Source organism: Otolemur garnettii, unplaced genomic scaffold, assembly GCF_000181295.1.
Source record: "Otolemur garnettii isolate 467f Iridium unplaced genomic scaffold, OtoGar3 scaffold00013, whole genome shotgun sequence".
Taxonomy (NCBI): domain Eukaryota; kingdom Metazoa; phylum Chordata; class Mammalia; order Primates; family Galagidae; genus Otolemur; species Otolemur garnettii.
The window spans coordinates 25,902,624-25,908,623 of record NW_003852408.1 but is presented as its reverse complement, the minus strand read 5'-3'; the positions used below and the strand labels follow the sequence as shown (position 1 = coordinate 25,908,623).

At 34.1% G+C, this 6,000-nt stretch overlaps 1 protein-coding gene across 1 annotated transcript in view; it reads left to right on the top strand.

Moving 5' to 3' along the window:
* LOC100940899 (partitioning defective 3 homolog B) overlaps window positions 1-6,000 on the top strand; it is a 315,232-nt gene that overhangs the window by 140,607 nt on the left and 168,625 nt on the right. The gene's annotated exons all lie outside the window — the stretch shown is intronic.

The window sequence follows — 6,000 nt, the reverse complement described above, 5'->3', positions numbered from 1 at the left end:
TTTTTTTTTTTTTTTAGAGACACGGTCTCACTCTGGCTCAGGCTGGTCTCGAACCTGTGAACTCAGGCAATCTACCTGCCTCAACCTCCCAGAGTGCCAGGATACAGGTGTGAGTCACTGCGCCTGGCCTAATTTTTCTATTTTTAATAGAGATAGGGCCTTGCTCTTGCTCAGGCTGGTCTCGAACTCCTGAGCTCAAGTAATCCACCCACCTCTGCCTCCCAGAGTGCTAGGATTACTGGCCTGAGCCACCACTCCCCGCCAAGAAAAATAACACTTAAAGAGTTCTCTCAAAGTAGTCTTACAATAAGCATCTCTTATGAAGTAGCACACAAATTTGCTTTGATATTAAAAAGACAATAAAGCAAAAGGTTTCTCTTGGGTGGCTTTTTAGAAAGTATTACACCTTGAGCTCTTTATACAGCAAGCAATATATGCAAAAGTCCTACACCTCATCCCTAATTCCTGTCTCTTTCCTCACCCCATTTTATCTCTGGACTCTTATTTCCCCAAATTAGCTTCCTCCAGACTTGCCTTTTGCTCCAGGATTAAAATTAACATCACATTTCATCCTATCTGCCCTTTTGCCTATGATATCGTTCATTTGGCAAATTATTTGCAGAGTCCACCTCAGAATAGCTTGAACCTTTCTCCGTGTTTTCATGCTTTATTCCTTTAATCATTATCCAAGCCTATATTACTTGATTTATCTCAGCTGGATTATTGCAATAATTTACTAACTCTTCCCTAAGTACCGATCTCACCTTAATCTTCCTTTTTTCGAATTGATCCCACATATCACTGCATAAATATTTCAGAACTACAGCATTTATCACACTGTCCTTTAGTTCCAAAACCTTTAATGACTTAGTTTCCTACAAATTAAATATCAGTTTTCCAGCCTGGAATTTGACATACTCTTTGAGACTCAATCTTAAGCTAATGGTTCAATCTATCTGCTACACATACCATCTTCTCTTCTCCCTCCTTCTCCTCCCCCTTTCTTTTCTTTCTTCTCCTCTCTCCCCCTTACCACTCCCTCCTTCTTTCACTCTAATATCACAGGCAGTTTTTATGTCCATGAACCATCCTGGTGCAGTATCGCCACACAGATGGCTTTTTTCCTGTGCAGCCCTCTCTACCCACCCAACTGACAATTTCTTATGGAAAACCCATTTGTCCTTCGTGGACCCATCTCAGATGCCTCCTCCTTCAGGAAGACTTTTCTCATTCCAGCTTCTTTTCCTGATTTTTTTTTTTTTTTTCCTGGAAACTACAACACTAAGTGCCTCTATTTGAAACTGGCATGTGAAAGTGGTTAGAATCTCCTGCTCTGGAGTGCAGTAAATCCCGATTTGAGTCCTGTTTTGACCTTACATGAATGGTACACTGTTGGGCAAATTATTAAGCTCTTTAAACATCAGTTGACTTCTCCCTAAGATATAAGTGATGATATGAATGTTTGATATGAGTATGTGATACAAGGCTCAGAAGGCAGTTAGCACACTGATCCCCAAGTGACAGTTTGCATTTATTGAGAATATACACCACTAACTGCTATTATTCTGTTGCTTTTTATTATTTTTATTACTTGTATCTATCCTCCCACTAAATTATGAACACCTCAAGCATTGGTCTTTGGATTTTTCCTTGCAGAACTTACCCATTAAATGGAATCAATTAGTATTTGTTGAATCAAGTGAAGTGAATCTTACCACCACCACCAATAACAAATTCTTCATTAGATTTTTTACTCAGGACATTCACATCCTTAAGATATTTCACCATAAATAGAGTTGAGGGTCATCTGCTCATTCTTCCTGGTGGTTTCCGACTGTTGACCAACTCATACCATTACAAGCAATTGGCGTGTGGATTATTAGTCCCTGAGGGACACCAGCTAGCACCTTCTGTCCCTTTGTCTCCAATCTTTGTCATCTTCCCGTCCCATATCATTAATCTAATCATAAAGAAAGTATGTTACTCAATCCTGCAATATTTAAGGATTTTTCTTTTTAAAAAGTCTGAGTAAACCAGTAGAAAAAAATAGGAAAGCTTAGATAGACTATTCTCTTTTACTCCATGAATTTGTTTGTTTCCTTAGAAAGTTCTAATAATCATACTAATAGCGGATAGTTATTAAACCTTTGATATATGCCAGATATGGTAAGTGTAATGTCTACATCATATGATCTTTATTTTTCTCATTAAAGCTAACAACTCTATTAGGGAAATTCCTAATCTCATTGCCCAAATGAGGAAGCTGAGTCTTTGCATTGTAGTTTAAAGTACTGACTCAGAACCCTGACTCAAGGTCACCATTGGGATGGACTAGCTCTTTAATTACCTGTGAATCATGATTTTCTTCTGAAAGAAAGTATCTCCCTCTCCCTGTCCCCACTATCTCTTCCATAGCTCCCCACATTGCCCACCATGGGGCTGAATAATACTATGTTAAAAATTCTGTCTATTTACCTTGTATAAAGGAAGTAGACCTGAAAACACCTATAGCTTCTGTTGTGTTCTCTCTCTCTCTTCTCGATGGAAACCAAATGAAGCCTTTTGACATTCAGCCCCAGCAGGGTTGGCACTCCGAATGGCAGTCTCATTTTTAACCATGGATTCTGTAGCTTCTCCCAGTTTTATCCAAAACTTAGATTGCTAGCAACTGGTTCCAGTGATTATCTAAATCAGTTTTGTCTATTGGATCTAGAGTACTTAGCTTGCTGAATGTTAGTAAACCTAGTGCTCTGTAACTATCCACTTGTTTTTAATATGTCTTGGAAAGTCATATAAAGATATGTTTATATCCTAGCGAAATCTTCCCATTTCTCTTCTGTGTATAACTGAAATTTTTTTTCTTTACCCCATACAGTTCATTGTTTTGTCTGTAAGTAACTGACAATCTCTATTTCTCCCCCATTGCTAGAATATTCTTTCTACCTAATTGTCTAACATTTTGTATTTTTAATCCACCTTCCAGCTTACCTTCTGGATGCTTTTCTGCCCTTCAGAACATAAATGTACCTGTGTCCTGCTTTCTGGCATCTCAACTGTATTCTGGAAATTATCTAAACAAATAACATTAATGACCTATTTTCACATCTTTGCAAACTCTGTGTGAGATATGTATTAAAATAATTGTGTCCAGTCCTATTTGCTATGTTTATAGTCCATGAAGGGTATGCATATACAGATCTCTACATAACTCTGTCAAATATTTATAATATTGTGGGGTATTTCCCTTTAAAACAAATAAACACACATGAACTGGTCTTGAAGAGGCATCCATTGTTTTTTTTTTCTTTGAAAGTATTAGATTTATTGTGGACAAAACCAAAAAAATTACTTAAGCAGAAAATACATCGTTACATTGTGGAGACCATGACAAATCTACCACTTACAAAGACAATTTTAAGAATAATGTTGTGGGAAGAAGGAAAAAATGGGTACAAAACTCAATTTACATTCTGATCCAAATTCTGTTTTCAAAACTTACTAAAAAATACAAAATTTATTAAAACAAATATTAGTGGTTCTCATCTCAGAATTTATTTAATTCTGGTTATATTTTATATTTTGATAGAAATTTTAGTATTTTGATAGAAAAAATTAGTTATTGAAAAGCTAACATAAATATTTTTAATTGCTCTTCTTTCCATCTTGAAACAAATAATGGGTAACATTTTATAAAGAGCTTAGACATGGTCTATGTAAAAATTGTAATACTTATATTTATTAAACAGATATAATTTTCTACAAGTACTTGTACATTATAATCAATAAAATTGAAAGTTTTTATTCTTTTTTTCTGCAACAGCAATATTTTTATAATAATAATTTAAGAGTTGTCAAAAATCCTTCTAGCCAAAGAATTTCAAATATTGCGTGGAGTGGTAGAATAAAAGTTTTCTTTGAAATACTGAAAAAAAAAATCTTATGTAGTAGAAATGAACTTGAAAAACTGCATTTCTTCAAATAAATTGTAGGTGTTACCTTATTAAGTGAATGTAAAACTGCAGGATTAGAAATTACCAAAGTGTAAGTATCAGTATGACACATAGAATTTATTATGTTTTATAGGAGGGCTTTGGGGGGGGGGTTAAAGAAATATTTGTAAGATGGAAAAAGAAAGAGAATCTCTAAAGCCATAATAAAAATTCAAAGCTGAAATCTTGAAATCTATACTAGACTAAACATTTATATTCCAAAAGCCCCTGGTATAATACATGTGGGTGCTATCTATCAGCATGTGAATACGTGATACATTTTTCAGGAAAGATTTGTATTATACTTTCAATGCAAACTATAAAAATACTAAAGTAAAGATAACAGTATTTCAATGGCTAAACAAGATTTGAATCTCTGCTTTTAAAAGTCTTTAAAACAGTATTAAAAACAATGTGAATGCTTTAGATTTAGTATTTCTCAAATGCTGAAAAATGCACTATAAACATGTTAGTATATAAAAATTATTGCTTTTTGGTTACGTTAAAAGCCATACAACTTTCTCTGTCCACCAAGCATTTTATATTCAGAACTTTATTGAACCTACCTGTATATGAGAGTCCACAGACATATTTTCATATAAAAATTCCTATCCTCACATTTATAGAGAAGAATCATTTCCTCCTATATTATCTCTCTGATATTTGTTTTTATTTTTAACTTTTATTCTAGGCCTCTGTAATAACCTGCTTAACAGGCTTTACATAAATCAGCAATATCTGGACAAAAAATCAAAATTTATTATCAAATTTGAAATGCCATCATATTCCACAAATGCTAGAAGCTGATGTGCTTTTTTCTGTTTTTGTAATTCTTAATGATAATAGGCTTTCAAAGAAAACACATTAAAAATAAGCCTAATCTACTGATGAGAATATATTTAATGTATTTATTTTAGATTGCTGATAATTTGGAGAATACTTCATGCCCAGTGATTTCATCAGGCGTTTTGCTTCCTTAGTGCTGTTCTCAACTTTACAGCAAGGAGCCAAAATGTCACCATTTTCTATTTGGAGCAGAAATGCATTTGTAGCAGCTGTAGCTCTTAATTTGACATCTAGTTTCAGGTCATTTCCATGTAAATAGGAAACAATAGAGACCTGCTTACAATTTCCATAACAGGGATGTTTGCTTCAAGTTTATCATTTTCCTCTGGCAATTACTTTCTCTCTCTGGGATTAAAGGAGCCAATAATTGTTCATGGTTATTATTTTTCATCTTTATGAAAACTTGTTAGTTCTGCTCTTTATTACTCAAAAGTGCCCAGTGCCTTCCATATTTCAGCCATACACACTATCCATTAATGCTTATAGCTCATCCTTTCCTTAATCTGGGATAGGTTAGCTGGGTCAGGCTTTCTATTTCTTTCTATAATATATTTTCTCCAGGCTTTGCAGCCTCTTTTTCTACCTTAACAAAAAAAAAAAGAGTGAAAGTTTAGAATTATTGAATTCAACTATGCCTTATTGAACTGAAAGGCAAGTTTAAGTTTTGATTTATATTGCTTTCAACATGCCTGTATGTATTACTAGCTGTGACTTCACAACCATTATAAAATATAATTCTGTGTTTTTCTAGTAAGTATTTCATTTCATTTTCTTCTGTTCCAGAATAAAAGTCTATGCTTAAGCATAGCTGTGTGCTTACTTCCATGTTTTTTTATAATCTGTAATTGTCCAGTATGTCTCAATGGGGAAATTTTTTTATTTTTGCGTACTTTTAAAACATGTTGATTTCTGCCAATTCAGTTAAGTAGGAAGTTATTTCTGTAGGTAGTCATTTTCATTTGTTCCTCTTCTAGGAGTAAAAAGAATCAGATGGTCTTTCAAGCATTTTATTTCATGAATCTTGTGAACCTACCAGCAAATTATGTACCCCCTTGACTTCATGTCTGCTGGTGAATTACATTAGCTGATGATCCTGAGGGGTGGGTATGTGTGTTTTAATGTGCCTCATCTGGTTTTAAGCAGACACTTATCTATGTACTTGTTT